This window comes from Akebia trifoliata, chromosome 3 (assembly GCF_017979445.1).
Source record: "Akebia trifoliata isolate Shusen 1 chromosome 3, ASM1797944v1, whole genome shotgun sequence".
Taxonomy (NCBI): Eukaryota; Viridiplantae; Streptophyta; class Magnoliopsida; order Ranunculales; family Lardizabalaceae; genus Akebia; species Akebia trifoliata.
Window position 1 is genome coordinate 9,961,951 of NC_141377.1, and position 17,466 is coordinate 9,979,416.

A 17,466-nucleotide genomic window follows, 5' to 3' on the forward strand; every position below is an offset into this window, starting at 1 on the left:
GTTCCAAATTCTAAAGAAATCATAATATGGTCTCTATAAATAATGGACCAAATAAGAGCATTGGATCATCTTCTTTTAATAAGTCATATCTTCTCTAGTCCTCTTTTATTTATTTTAGCATTTAATTTTCTTTTCAAGCTTTGTAAATAGAAGGAATTTTCTGCTAGTTTTAGGCCAAGAATAATAAAAAGAACATAACTTTCTACCCAATCTTTTCTATGCTTATTTTTTTTATTTTATTTTACTCTTATTGCAATGATATGTGGCTAGACCACCACTAGAGAGGTCGATAAAGCTTAAGTAAGATCACCTTAGATAATTTTATTTGTTTTTAATCATACTTCAATTCTCTCTTGTGATACCAATTTGTTAAGTAGTGATCATTAGATATAATATTTACTTTTCTGATTTTGATAGTTTAATCTTAGATAAGTTTAAGTTAAACTATGCCTTATTAGAGATTTGATATTTACCTTTGGATTTTGTCTTATTAAATATTATAACAGAATTTAGATTCAATATTTGGATCAATAGATATCATCTTCCGATATAATAACATTAGCTTTATCAATTGGATTAAGATAACAAATAAACAAATAAATTAATGAGATGAATTGTTTTGGTGGATTTAACTGATCTAATTCTTTACATTGTGGTTCTTATTCTTGTGCATCTTAGATAAGTTTTATTTCAATTTTTTTTATACTCTAAATTGTGGATCAGCATTATCTCTATAGATCAATCATTACTTGTCAAGGCTTATTATTGTATTCTTATTTTTATTGATAATCTGCACCGAACAAATTGTCACCATTGCAAGGGACAACAGTTTGATCTAATTTTTGACAGATTTAAGTAGGGTTTCTAACGAATCCAAATTTTATTTTTAATGAAATTTTAAATATTTGTATTCTGATTCTCAATATATCATAAGAAGATAAAAGCAAAAAAAATTCAAAAATAATGAAATTTTACCTTGACTCCTAAAATCCTCTGGGCGGTATGGAAACCTTGAGTTACGCATTTATTTTTCTTTGAAGAAAATTTCTACATTAATTTTGAATCGGATACAATACTTTTATTGCAATTTTTGATTTTGGATTTGTCTACTATTTTCAAGATAATGATTCAACATGGAATAATTGACTGAAGTTTTATTTGACCATTCGAATCCTATTCCTCAAAAATAGTCAATGCTACTATTATTTTCTTCTTTTTCTTTCTTTTTCTTCACTCTTCTTTTCTAAGATAAGATTTGTAGTATGATTTTATTTTGGTTGTAAATGTATTTTTAACTTCAAAATTTATCCGAGAAGGCTCGGAGTGTAGTAGTGTAGACACCCCATTTTTGCACTCGCCTTATTAATAAACTCGTCAACTTGATTACGACAGTTCCCAATGATGGATGAATATTCTAATATTTTTTGTTTGTTACTAGATATGTTTCAAAAATTCAAATGAGGTATCTCAAGCAAATAAAACTTTAGAAACTACACTTCAATAGGAAAATATGACCTAAAAACATAAAATTATCATTTTAGAGACAAAAAGAAACTTTAAAAGAAAAATCATTAAAAAAAATACCAAATTACCAAAATATCCCTAACATCAAAACATCCCTAGAGCCTACATTACGCTTATAAAAACCCTTTCAAACACATAAAATAAAAAACTAAAATCAAATAAATCATTTCATCAATTTTCACAAAATTTGATAAAATTACGAAAATGTCCCTTATAAGACTCACAATCATTTCACACCAAAAACCCATAAATGACACAAATCGATACTCCCATTAAATTCCTTACGAAAAATAGATTTCAAAACATCTTAAAACATCAAAAAATGACCTCCCAACGCAAAAGTCCTCTTTAGGGGGCAAAACGATAATTTTCCAATCCTAAAAATTCAAAATTTTGAAATTAATAATTAAAATTTAATTAACGTAAAGTGAAATCTTAATTAAAATTTTTAAACAATTAAAACCAATTAGTTAAATTCACGGGAAAACTTTTAAGTGGTGACCCATTTATTTAAGTGGGAGCCCACCTAACATTTATTAAAAGACCCCTCCATCAGGGGGCCCAAAAAATTAAAGATATAATTAGGGGGTTCTCTAAAAAAGCTTAAAAAATATTCTTTCATTGTACAGAAGAATTAAATCCCTAATTTCAAACCCTAATTCAAAATCCTAATTCACCTTATCTTAAAGAAACCTAGTCAAAATAAAAACTTATAAAAAAAATCCATAAATAGGAGACTCCACAACCCAATTTCGCAGGTCAAGAGAAACCCTAGGAAAAAGATGTCAGAAAAACCCCTAGCTTTCCTAAAACCCTAAATCTGAAGCCCAAACTCCCTATTTAACCTCCAACCCCAGTTTTTATTCAAAAAACAAACAGAAACCCTCCAAAAAATATTAAAAAATTATAAAATATTCAGATCTAGGAGGAGGATATCTCATCTTGGAGATCAGAAGCGGATCCAATGACAAATAAAAAATAAAAAAACTCACAAGAAGACTTTCTTCGCCAGCTATGAGGGAAGCAGCTGTCACAATCAACCAGGTAATTCTTTTAGTTATTTATTTTTAGGTCTGTTTAACAATATAATTTTTTTTAGAAAAAAGTAGAGACCGACGTTTGCTGGGCGGGGGTTGGTAACTAATACCTTCCAACCTCGTAACGTGATCACCAGACCCGCTCTTTTTGTAGATCAATATTTTTATCTATTTAGAGTCAATATTCGGTTCATAGATCATAATAATTAGGTGGCGACTCCCAAACATCAAAAAAGAGCGGATCCGCAACCCGCGGATCGAAGGCGCTTTCAAATAGTTTTAGGGAAAGACAATAGTGAGACACGATTGTCTCGGCCCCTCGAGTTCATTTATCGAGAATGAAGTCGGTGTCCCGAATCACTCAATTGGTTTATTCCCCATCTAGAACAGGAGATAAGACTTGAATCCCATGAAACTCTTACCAATAGATTTTTTGTATTGCTTTGGGTGAATTAATTGCACACGTTGAATTGCACTTAATAAAAAGAACACCCTTACGAGGATAACACAATAGATAAGAATCAAATTTCATCATCGATTTCTTGTCCTAATAAGAAATGGAATTCACAATCAACCAATAATTATTAAATTTTGGATAGACTTGATCTTAGGTCCCATCAAGCTCAGTAGGCAAAACTAGTTTAAGTTATACCAATTGCACTTCATAATTTAGGTCAGTGCTGTAGTACCCCGAATTTTTAATTCATATCTCAAGAAAAATAAAATAATAAAATTTTGAAAAATTTTTAAAAGTGGGACTTAGGGTAAAACTTTTAAATTGTGTTCTATTCACTTTTAATCTGTTCATCAACCCACACATAGTGCAATAATATAAAATGCAAACATTACCTCTCAGGTGTGATTCTGAATTTTACCATTTCATCTATTTTTCTCCTTTTTTTGTATTTGCATTTTTCAACTTTTCGAATTTAAAATTCTTTTTTCGATATATATCAACTCAATATAAATTCATTGAATATTTAATCATTTTTCAAACTTTGAAATTTATTTTGATCATTCAAACTGAAAAACTATCAAAAATTGAATCAAAACAGAGTCTTAGTAAATGCACGAAACCAAATTGCCAAAATAGGATCTAGCGGTGGTACTACTAGAATGGCTGTCTGTAGGTGGTGGTGGCACTACTAGTGCTACCTCCAATACTGGATAGATTGTTCGAAACTGAATTTTATCCAGTGGTCTCAGTTTTCTACGATGAATTTTCCCACCCACATGTTAATAGTTAAACACACAATTAAAAAGCATCAAATACATATAATTTTCATGAATTTGAAATAAACATAGAAAATTATACGTTTTAAATAACATTGTCATTTTGATAAAATTTATAAATGCAGTTTTCGAAATTTATAATTATTAATAAAAATTGTAAGTTCCCTATCAAATTCATGGTTATTGAAAATAAAGAAATAACAAAAAAATTGAGGTGAACAATGTGAGAGTAGAGACGAATTGAACTTGGGTGTAGTTGGTTTGCGAAAAGATCTGGTGGGTTGCAAAAATCTCAATAACCGAGTTCTCATTCCCTTCTTCGATGGATGACGAATCTGATTTTAAATCGATAAAATCCTGAGTGAAACACATCGAAACCCACTCAAGGGTGTGGTTGATTTTTGATAGAAAATGAAGAAAGATAAAAGAAATAAAAAATCCAAGATGAAGAAGTCGTAGAACTCGTTGACACCGACAACTTTTTCTTCTTTGTCGATGGTCAATGAAGTCACGATCACGACGAATCTTGATGCAAAGATGATTGAAACCCTTGGATATTTAAGGCGGTTAGTTTTTGTTTCTTTGGAGAAGAAAATGAACCTAAAAAATTTATAAATCCTTTATATAAAGAATTTATATGACGAAATCGACATTTTCTAAATTGTTTATATTTTTTTATGATTGTTTGACTTTCTAGACTTGAAAATTGATGAGTAAATACTCAATTATTTATAATTTTTTGTTACGGACGTAGTGGTGTGATCAAATTCTTCCAATTCTTACTCGAACAAAAATTTACTTTTTTTTTAGCCCCATCGAACCGGAAAATCACGAATTTTATAACTTTTTCGTTTGAACTTGAATATGAGCATGTTTACAGGCTGAAGTATGTTTTTTTGACCATTTTGAATCCAACAATGAGGTCTTGGGTAATTTACTTTCGTTTGTTACGAGATGACGTGTATGTTTATTTATTTTCTATTAGCACGAAGCACTATTTACATTTCTGTACTATTATTTAATTTAAGTCGGATAATCACAGTTACATGATAAGAAATTGGATATCCATTCTCAACTCTGTAATGTTAATTTCTTATTTATTTTCAAAGAAAAAATGATATGTATATGTAATTATTTTGTGAACTTTTAAAAAATTTGAGAATACCTGAAGATATAATCCGTCATATCATCATAGGATGTGCGGTAGGGACAACTAAACTCATACATGGTATAGGATGTGTATGAGATGCATCACAATTAGAATCCAGATTTATTCCTCTCTATCTTTTTCAGTGAACGTGTAATGTAAATGTGATCGTACACGAGTGAGGATGTATAATGGGAATCACATGCATGCCTGATAGGCATAGACAAATATGACAAGTCAATAATCACTAACAATCTATAATAGTCAAACGTCTTGACACGTCGAAAAAAGACACATTTCTTATGATCACGTCAAACGACCCGCCTGAGCCGGATAAATGGTCACCCAAGTGTGATAAGCTGCATCGATCGATCAAAAAACCAGGAACTAACATTTGTAAAGTATTGGAACACCAGGTCCCAATTGAGTGTTATCCAGTCGTAAAATCTTAACTCTCTAAATCCACTATTCCACCATTGTTTCTTATGTATTTATTATATTATTTTGAATTATAAAATAAAAAGCATGTTTATTGTTTTAATTTTATTAATCAAAATTTTATAAAAAAATGGTATAATATGAGTACTATTGATTGATGTAATGTGAATTTTAACTATTTAATTGCTCATTCATGGTTATATGTAATAGTTAATTGTAATTTATCTTGTAAAACTTTACATGAATTGAAATGATTGAGAATGTTTATTTGTCCATGCTAGGAGAGGTTATTAATCGAAATTATTTGTTTTGCTACTAGGTAACCCGATTACTCATCCTTTCCTTCTCCATTTTTTGTAGTTTTAAACTCGACACTTGACGAGGCAGGCGTAAAGCGCGCTAGTGGGGATTATCTAGTGGGTCAGATAGATGATCAGAGTCCATTACCTAGTGAGCATTGGGGTTATACCTCCTAACGACGTCAGTTCGTCTGAGTTGTATTATAGGTTTTGATTGAACGTTAGGATTTTGTTAAAGAAAAAGATTTTTGTAAAATCCTGTATATTATTTACTTCTTTCGTACTCTGATTTATCTTACATTAGTAGATGTATATAGACTTCCACTGCTTGTTTATTTATGTATATATATATACAAGGTATTATTGATATCGTTTTAGCAGGTAAAATATGTATTTGAATACTTTGGAATACTAACATAAACAAAGGAAATTATGCCAAAATTTCGAGATGCCACTAGTGCCTTGAGATCTTATATAGGATTTTGTGTAAATATTTCAGAGATGCCACAAAGTAATATTAGAGGTTAGTATTAGGTTCATAGGAGACATAGATAGCTCTGTTACATAGAAGTAATCGATATCATAGAGTGATATCAAAATCCGATATCTTACCTCACTAGTAGTTCTGTATTGGGATCACAAACTCTTTTGTATTTAGAAGTCTGTAGAGCCTAGTAAGCATATGATAAGATTCTAGGTTCATTCTGTTAGTAATGGAAATGATGCCTATTACTAAATTTCGAGTTAAGATAGTAAGTAATAATTGCGTAAGAATGATTTTTGCATTATTCTAATAAGTGTCTTATTTCTGATAAACAGAAGATTATTGAATTTGTAGATTATGTGAAATGAAAGAAAATAAAAGTGCAATTGGACCTGTGACAAGTAGTCAAACTTGTGGGGAAGTTCTACCTAGGTCGAGTAAACTTATTAAGATAGAACTTTTGATAAAAGTGGTCTCTAAATTATCCCAGAGTCAAGCTCGTATGGAAAAAAGACAGTCAGAAATATTTGAAGGCCAAATGATTATGGTGGTTTAACTAACAAAAAGAGTAGAGAGGATAATAGAAATGTTTTACCATCATTTTAATAATAAATCCCAAAAAAAATCAAGAAATAAATATCCCACTACATGGAGGACTACGAGAGAAAATAGAAATAGTACAACCACCACCTCATAGTCTAAAAGAAGGAAGGCAATTAGGATCCAATAAGAGGCAAATGATTACAAAATTAAAAAATTCACGAGGAAAACAATCATACATAAGAAACGAGACTAGATAAATTCCAACTTTAGATATGGAAGAGTTATACAAGAAATAACAGAGTATACTACAAAGTCAGTCAAAAGAAAGAGTTGTTGCATGTTATGAATGTAATGAGTTGGGACATAAAAGAAAGCAATGTTCTGATCAACTTCAGTAGATTAAAGATGCGTGACTTAGTAATATGTTACACACAACAAATTAAGGGAATAATAAGGCCACGATATTTTAATAAAGTTAATGCATACTCATACTACCCCGAAAAGATATGACTAACGATCGAAAGTAAAAAATTGTGCAACAGTCACCACAATTGCAAGGAGTACCTTAGCTGTTATGAATGTAATGAGCTGAGTCATATCAAGAAACATTGTTCTAAGACACTACAAAGGGTTGGGGTTATAGTACAACCTAAGACTTATGCTAAAACTCAGACCAAACCTACAACTTTCTAAAATATTGCAGGAGGTACTGTTATAATTTTACTATTTAACATACTCCTTGATAGATTATATGTTTATTTAATTATTTATTGCATATAATATTATGAGAAAAATTAGGTGATATTTTGTTTAATAGAAGCTTTGAAGTGGGGTGTTGTTTGGTGGATTGTATTTGAAGTAGAAATTTATGATGCTGGAGATAGTATATGATATAATAAGGTGTAATAGATGAATGCCGTGTGATTAGGAGTGTTAATAGTGTGTAAATGGTAGTATTTTTTTTTTCACATGGTAAAGTTAAAAAGGTAGTTACTACTGATAATTGATTAGTTGTATTAAGTTAATGATGTGTTAAAATGATGATATATGTGTAGACACCCCATTTTTGCACTCGCCTGATTAATCAACTCGTCAATCCGATTGCAATGATTCCCAATGATGGATGTGTATTCCATTGCTTTATTTTATTACTAGATGTGTTTCAGAAATTCGGATGAGGTATCTCGAATTGACAAAACCTTAGAAACCACGCTACGCTAGGAAAATACGACCCCCCAGAAACATAGAAATCATCATCTTGCAGACCAAATAGAAACTTCACGATAAAAATCACTAAAAAATTATCAAAATACCCCTAACCTCAAAACAACCCTAGAGCCTACGTTACGCTTAGGAAAACTCTCTCGAACACATAAAATAACAAATCGGAACCAAATAAATCATTTCGCCAATTTTAACAGAATTTGACAAAATTACGAAAATGCCCCTCATAAAGTTCACAATCATTTCACAAAAATTTTCATAAATGACACAAACTAACATTTCCATTGAATTCCTTACGAAAAATCGATTCTAAAACATCCTAGAACATTAAAAATCGACTTAAAACGTGAAAAGTCCTCTCCGGGGGCAAAACGATAATTTCACAATTTTCATAATTAAAAAATTCGAAATTAATAAATAAAACATTAAATAATTAAAGTGAAACATTAATGAAATTAATTTAAAAATCTGAACCTAAAAAATCAATCAATCGAACTTTTGGGTAAAATTGTTGAGGGTTCGTGGGATATTTCTTTAAGGACCCTCCATTTGGGGGTCCAAAGAATTAAAGATATTTTAGAGGGGGGAATCTCCAAAAATTTAAAGTCAATCAAGCAAGACTGTAGTCAAAGTATTAAAGTCAATCAAGTGAGACTAAAGTCAAAATTAAAGTCAATTAAGCAAGACTGAAGTCAAAATATTAAAAGTCAATCAATTAAGACTAAAGTCAAAACATTAAAAGTCAATCAAATAAAATCAAAAGTCATAATAGAATTCTAATTAAATAATAACTCTATCTAATAGAGTTCTAACTTAAAAACAATTCTACCTAAAATAATTCTAATTAAAACACAATTCTACCTAAAACAATTTTAACTAAAACACAACTCTAATTAAAAGATCTCTAATTAAACACTAACTCTATCCAAATCAACCTTAAAAAAAATTCTATAAATAGAGGTGCTCACACCCTATTTTCGTATCAAATCATAAACCCTAAGAGAAGTAGGTCTAGAAGCTCCCCTAGCCCCCCATAAACCCTAGTTTTGGAGCCCCAACTCCTTACCTAACATCCCTCCTTCAATTTTAGTCTAGAAAACACCTAAAATCCCTCCAAAAACACCCCCAAATCCGCAACAAACTTGAAGAGTTCAGATCCAAAAACAAGGAGATACCTTGATTTAGGAGATCCGAAGTCAAATCCGAAGACAGAACGAAGCAAGGGAGTACAGTACAAGGAGCTCTTTTTGTCAGATCTGAGGGAACAAAATCCTTGCTATCGGAAAGGTATGTAATTTTTTTATTTTTATCTAGATTTTTAGCATTGTGATATATTTGGGAAGTTAGTAGAGACCGGCTTTGACCGGGCGGGGTTGGTGCCTAACACCTTCCAACCCCGTAACATGATCCCCGAATTCAGATTTTTTATGGTAGATTAGTTCTTTTTATCCATGTTAGAGTCAGTTTGGTTCCTAGACCATAATAACTAGGTGGCGACTCCCAAACCTCAAGGGTCAAAAGCGGATCCGCGCACCCCGCGAATCGAGGGCGCTTTCAGTGGCAACTCCACTGGGGACTATTGAGGATCAAACTTGAAAAACCCCAAGTATGGGAGCATTGCTAAGATGACCTAGATTTTTTTATTATTTAGTTGGATTTATTTTATTTATTTTTTCTGTTTGTTTATTTTTTGTCTTGATTGTAGATGATTTTGGGTATTGCAATTTTTTTTCCAATTAAGGATCACTTTTTGATGACCCCTAAATAATGAAAGATTCAAATTAACCTATGAAAATGATGGAATGATGAAGGTTGGACAGAAATATTAAAACGTTTTTAGAGAATATTCTAGTGAGAATTAAGTCTGGGAGCCTCTTAATAAAACATAGATCTCGTCGAGTAGATTAATTTAGAATCTGAGTTCACTCAATTGCGTTATCGGAAGCCTTAGATATCATCGATGCAAGTTCAATCTGTAAATCTGGAATTATTTCTGAATGAAAATTGGGACAGCAATGTTAAAACTTTTTTAGAGAATATTCTAGTGATAATTAAGTCTGGGAGCCTATTAATAAAACATAGATCTCGTCGAGTAGATTAATTTAGAATCTGAGTTCACTCAATTTCGTTATCGGAAGCCTTAGATATCATCGATGCAAGTTCAATCTGTAAATCTGGAATTATTTCTGAATGAAAGTTGGGACAGCAATGTTAAAACTTTTTTAGAGAATATTCTAGTGAGAATTAAGTCTGGGATCCTCTTAATAAAACATAGATCTCGTCGAGTAGATTAATTTAGAATCTGAGTTCACTCAATTTCGTTATCGGAAGCCTTAGATGTCATCGATGCAAGTTCAATCTGGAATTATTTCTGAATGAAAGTTGGGACAGCAACGTTAAAACGTTTTTACAGAACATTTTGGTGAGAACTAAGTCTAGACACCTATTAATAAAATGTAGATCTCATCGAGTAGATTAATTTAGAACTTGAGTTCACTCGATTTCATTATCGGGAGCCTTAGATATCATCGATGCAAGTTCAGATTGTATTTTCCTAATTCACAGAAAATCTGAATTTATCTAATGTTGGCACAATTAATGTTCTTGAGAGTGAGCTCATCTCAACCATTTTCATTCTATCATCAATGTAACACCTAGTGGAATCTCGATTTATTTTGGATCACCCAAAAGTGATCATTGATTGGACCTTAAAAATTATAAAAATTATGCCTATTGCAATGTTTGTTTGATCATTATCATATGCCATATTTATTGATTAATTTACCATGATCTTGCTTGAAATACATGATTGATGTTGATCGTAATGTTAATGTGCTTATGTGATGGGAATAATGTGATCTTAATTGAATATTCATATGATTTGAATGATTTTGGTTTTGATTAAATGTATGATTGTTTTGATTGGATCCATGGGCCCATTTGTTTGAAAAAGGTCCCGGGCACACCACACCCTGTTTTGCACACACCACATGCACGTTTACTGTTTTGCACGCTTGCACGTCCCATATAGCCAACGTGGCATTAGTGCGTGGCCCGGTCTCTTCGGAGATGCGACGTCATTCATGAAAACCACAACTCCAGTCACGTACCTTAGGGTATATCAAACTGGGACATCAATACCGTCTGATCAGGTGATTCTGAGAAGTATATTGGTGCACCCAGGCTGGAGCGACCTGAGCCTTTGACCTATTGTGAGCCACACAGTCACATGTCCCGATTGCCAACGTAGTACTAGTATGTGGTCGGTCCCCTCGTGGGATGCCAAACCATTTATGAAAGCTACAACTCTTGACTCGTACCCGTAGGTATAAAAGATAATCTAAGTATATCAATTGCACTTCTTGGTCAAAATCGGTGCCTAAGCAAGATCTTGCCCCGCTGTACCCTACTGTACGAGGGAGATAGACTACGTCTATTCTAGATGAGAGGTATTTAAGTGGGCCCTTGCTCAGCATTGCGCGCCACCTCTCAACTGGAAATCAAACTGGCTGTTTTTGGCTTCAGAGAAGTGAATTGAGGTTTTAGATTATCACCTATACGGTATATCAAACCAAGTCACCACGTATCGAAAGGTATATAGGTGTGCTTGGGCAAGGGTGGCCAAATAAAAATGCATTGCACGTAGTAAGCTTAGAGTCTAGAAACCTTCCCAGTAGGTCACGACTCGAACTTATCGTGGGTGTTCCCGGGTTGTTTATTGAATGAATGCATGTGATTGATGAATGTATGTGAGTGATGTGAATGATGAGATCAAGAATGTATGGTTGTCCTCAAGGATAAAAAATTTTCTTTTTGAAAATTAAAATGGGTGCACCAACCCAATAAAGAACCCATTCTTTTACAATAATGACCCAGTCCATCCTGATCCAACAATCATTATGGGCCGAGCCATTTGAATCAAAATGAAATTCAATTTTTTTTCTGATTCAGATTTTAAACCCATTTTAAAAGAAGGAAAATGTTTTCCAAAAGAAAAATGTTTTTCAAAAGTAAAATATTTTTCGAAAGAATAAGATTTTCCAAAAGGAAATGCTTTCCAAAAAAGTTTTCTAAAAGAAAATGTTTTCTAAAAAAAGATAAGGAAGAAAAATATTTTTCAGAAAAAAATGATTTACAAAAGATCTATTTTTGCATGAAAATTATTGAAATATGTTTGTAGAAGTTGTTATTCAATGAAAATATTATTTGTCAATATTTTTCAAGAGTGCAATAAAATTATTTTTCATGAATAATCATTACGTTAATGAATTGTTTAATGGATTGGTGCACAAAATCTCAGGGTTCATTTAAAATGTTATCAAGGGGGTGACACTGAAATTGGTTAAATTCACCTTCAAAGAGGTTAAGGGTTATCATTGTATCTAAGCTCAATCGTCCATCATCTAGCTAAGGTTGTAAATCCGGTCAGTTAAAGTAAACGTCAATATCAAGTCAATAGTCAGAAATGACCTTAGAATTTCTCAACATCGCCCAGTTGTTCCCTAAAGATCATAGTGCTTCAATCCTACCGGTTGTAAGTAATATCTCAGTCCTCAGTCCTAATCAAACTCATGTGGGTACTTGCCTTGAATTTTCATAAGTCATTTGGGTTAGTTCAAGTCCTTTTTTCTAGCAAGGTCATGTCTTCCTTACATTGAGTCTACCTTTTCTTATTGAGTCAAGTTAGTTTGTTGAGTCTATAGAGGTGTCTGTCGCCCCTTCTGAATTTGATTGGATAAAGAAAATTTTTGAATACCCCGAGCGCATTAACGAATTAACTAATAATCTAGCTTCAAGGATATGTTTTTCTCCTAAGCAAGAAGATAAGAATCGGGCTCAAGAAAGCAAAGGTTATTGACCTAGGAACAGAAAATATTTCCTAAAGAGATTCAAATAGAAACCTTCCTATCCCTAAAGGAACCCGAGGGGATAATGAATTTACTCAGAAATTTCAAAAGACTTGTTCGTGTGATCTGATGAGGATGTGTTAGGTGCAAGCTTGGGTGTTGTTCAACACGGAATAGATACTCGTCTATATCGATGGAATTAAAGAAGATGTTATAAAATGTATCAGCACTATCCTTACTACATCTTGAGTTTCCAATCACATATTATCAGTCGATATGGGGGTACCTTTTGAACTGATCTCTGATAATGGGTCGTACTTCAAAGCATAAATCATTACTCTATGTTTAAAGTTGAAGATCCGGAAGCACAAATCATCCCCCTACCGTCATCAGATCAATGGAACGGTTGAAGCAGTTAGTAAGAGTGTCAAGACTATCATCAGGAAAATGTGTCAATCACATCGAGATTGGTCAGAAAAATTATCATTCACGCTATGGACATATCGAACTTCAATTCGATCATCTACTGGAGCTACTCCCTACTCCTTAGTGTATGGCATGGAAGCAGTCTTGCCAGTTGAAATGGAAATTTCGTCTCTTAGGGTCTTGTTGGAAAATCATTTGCTAGAAACAGATTGGGTTCGTCAGCAGTATGAAGAATTAAACTTGATCGAAGAAAACGAGTTAAAGCCCTGTACCATGTGCAAGCTTATCTAAGAAGAGTCACCCGTGCATTTGACAAAAAGGTCAAAGCTCATCATTTACAGGTCAATGATTTAACTATCATACTTCAAAGAAAATTGAATACTCCTCCTCGATTATAGGAGAAAGTTTGAACCCAATTGGAGAAATTCATTCATTAAGGAAATACTGTCTGGAAAAGTCGTCAGACTTCAAGATCATGATGGAAGTGAACTACCAGAGTCAACCAACCTTGACCGGATCAAATGGTACTACATTTAAGGAGGCCATCTTTGGCCGAATCAATTTTCCTGCTACCCAGTTCATTATCTCCTTTCTCAGCCCTTTGCAGTCTTTTCAAAAAAAAAATTGTGCCTTTTATTTCTTAGCCTGATCACCTAACCTAGGGGAGGAAATATTCGAACTACGTTTTGGTCTGATCCCAAAATTCTGGGGTACGTAGGCAACCTGAGAAGTTACTTCAGGCCCGACCACATCAAAAAAATAAAAATAGATTCCCCGACAAAGAAAAAATCTAAAAAAAAAAATTCAAAAGAAAAAAATTGTCAAAGTGGGGAAGAAAATTCAAGGAAAAAGAAAATAACTTAAAAAGAAATGTCACACAAGGGGCATTTGGGTTTTTGATCCTCAAAATCCCTTTCTTTTTATACCTAGTCCTAAGCTTACCCATGAAAGTCCTCCTAAGTGCCGTGCGAGAAGTCAAGGAAGATAGCAAAGCATGATCAGACAGCAACTACAGAAGTTCAGAAGGGAAGAAGAAGAAAAAAATCTGCTAAGTTGAAAACCCAAAAAGGGCGGCTTAGGCAAAAATTAAGGTAAGCTCGCAAGGTTGAAGATCTGAAAGGATGACCTTGGCAACAATCAAAGCAAGGAAAAAAGAAAAAATTGTAAGCTCGCTAGATCGAAAACCTGAAAAGGCGATCTAGGCAAAAGTTAGAGCAAGCTCGCTAGATTGAAAACCTGAAAAGGCGATCTAGGCAAAACTTAGAGCTATCAAAAAATAAAAGAAAATCTCCGTTGAGTTGAGAAGTTGAAAAGGTAGCCCGAGCCGAAATATCAGAAGTCCGAATGATCAAGTTTCAATACCCAGTTTGAACCAAATATAGACTCAGTGGATACAAGTATCTCGTCTATGATTGATCTGAAGAGTTTCATGTCCCTAAGTGAACCGACGGGGAGAAAGAACAAATTCTATGATGAATTTCAGAAAGAAATATTTTGTTCCAATTTCTTTGAGCCTGACTCAAAATCTTCAATATAAAAAGTCAAAATTAAAAGTTAAACTTTTATTGCGCTTGCGGTAATCAAGGATTTCAAACTTTCATAACAAGGGCACTTCCTTTTTCTAAAGAGTACAGTTTCCCCCCTTACACTAAGGGCATTTATTTTCAAATTATATTCGATTATCCCCAGTGCAATGTTCCTTGTCAAACTAGGGGCATTTTTGTTCTGATGCCTGGTCAATTTCAACCCCAAAGGATAAGGTTAACTTTGAATTAAAGGTTACCCTCTTGATAGCAATTTTGAAAACTCCTCAGATTCAAAGAGAGTTAAAATGTTTACCGGACCTTCATAAAATCCAACTTTTTATTAAAAACAATTTCAAATGCGAGGTTAATCTCCTGTTCGTTCCTAAAAAGCTTAGTTCATTACTCTTTCACTCCGAGTAAGTAGAGTAGAACTTCCCAAAATAATTAATTCATTACTCTTTCACCCTGGGCAGGTAGAGTAGGATTCCCAAAACAATTAGTTCATTACTCTTTCACTCCGAGTAGGTAGAGTAGAACTTCCCAAAATAATTAGTTCATTACTCTTTCACCCTGGGCAGGTAGAGTAGGACTCTCAAAAAGCTTGGTTCATCACTCTTTCACTCCGAGTAGGTAGAGTAGAACTTTCCAAAAAAAAATTAGTTCATTACTCTTTCACCCTGGGCAGGTAGAGTAGGACTCCTAAAAAATTAGTTCATTACTCTTTCACTCCGAGTAGGTAGAGTAGAACTTCCCTACAAAATTAGTTCATTACTCTTTCACCCTGGGCAAGTAGAGTAGGACTTCTAAAAAATTAGTTCATTACTCTTTCACCCTGGGCAGGTAGAGTAGGACTCCCAAAATAATTAGTTCATTACTCTTTCACTCCGAGTAGGTAGAGTAGAACTTCCCAAAATAATTAATTCATTACTCTTTCACCCTGGGAAGGTAGAGTAGGATTCCCAAAACAATTAGTTCATTACTCTTTCACTCCGAGTAGGTAGAGTAGAACTTTCCAAAATAATTAGTTCATTATTCTTTCACCCTAGGCAGGTAGAGTAGGACTCTCAAAAAGCTTGGTTCATTACTCTTTCACTCCGAGTAGGTAGAGTAGAACTTTCAAAAAAAAAATTAGTTCATTACTCTTTCACCCTGGGCAGGTAGAGTAGGACTCCTAAAAAATTAGTTCATTACTCTTTCACTCCGAGTACGTAGAGTAGAACTTCCCAAAAAAATTAGTTCATTACTCTTTCACCCTGGGCAGGTAGAGTAGGACTTCTAAAAAGCTTAGTTCATTACTCTTTCACTCCGAGTAGGTAGAGTAGAACTTCCAAAAAAAAAATAGTTCATTACTCTTTCACTCCAGGTAGGTAGAGTAGAACTTCCCAAAAAAATTTTAGTGCATTACTCTTTCACTCTGAGTAAGTAGAATAAGACTCTCAAAAAAATATAAATTTATTACTCTTTCACCTAGAGTAGGTAGAGTAGGACATTTAACTTTCTCCCAACTTTTGCTCAGATTTGTCTCAAATATCATTCAAATTTTCTCGAGTTTTGTTTTACTCAGATTTTACTCAATTTCACACAGTGCACACACTTGCACTTTTTAGTCAGGGAAAATTCTCTAAAATTCAAGGATCTGACACTGTCAGTGAGAGCTCTCGCTTAAGGACCTGACAATCTTTTAATTCGGGGAGAGCTTTACCCTCAAGGATCCGAACACCCCGATGAATTGCTAAATCAGGCTGCAAAATGAACTGTCACTAGCTTTGGCATTCAGATATCGCACTATCTACCAAAATAGATTTGCTATCTAGTTTGCTTCAACCCTCTACCAAAGAGGGACATCTGTAGACACCCCATTTTTGCACTCGCCTGATTAATCAACTCGTCAATCCGATTGCAATGATTCCCAATGATGGATGTGTATTCCATTGCTTTATTTTGTTACTAAATGTGTTTCAGAAATCCGGATGAGGTATCTCGAATTGACAAAACCTTAGAAACCACGCTACGCTAGGAAAATACGACCCCAGAAACATAGAAATCATCATCTTGCAGACCAAAAAGAAACTTCACGATAAAAATCACTAAAAAATTATCAAAATACCCCTAACCTCAAAACAACCCTAGAGCCTACGTTACGCTTAGGAAAACTCTCTCGAACACATAAAATAACAAATCGGAACCAAATAAATCATTTCGCCAATTTTAACTAAATTTGACAAAATTACGAAAATGCCCCTCATAAAGTTCACAATCATTTCACACAAAAATTTTCATAAATGATAAAAACTAATATTTCCATTAAATTCCTTACGAAAAATCGATTCTAAAACATCCTAGAACATTAAAAACCGACTTAAAACGTGAAAAGTCCTCTCCGGGGGCAAAACGATAATTTCACAATTTTCATAATTAAAAAATTCGAAATTAATAAATAAAACATTAAATAATTAAAGTGAAACATTAATGAAATTAATTTAAAAATCTGAACCTAAAAAATCAATCAATCGAACTTTTGGGTAAAATTGTTGAGGGTTCGTGGGATATTTCTTTAAGGACCCCTCCATTTGGGGGTCCAAAGAATTAAAGATATTTTAGAGGGGGGATTCTCCAAAAATTTAAAGTCAATCAAGCAAGACTGTAGTCAAAGTATTAAAGTCAATCAAGTGAGACTAAAGTCAAAATTAAAGTCAATTAAGCAAGACTGAAGTCAAAATATTAAAAGTCAATCAATT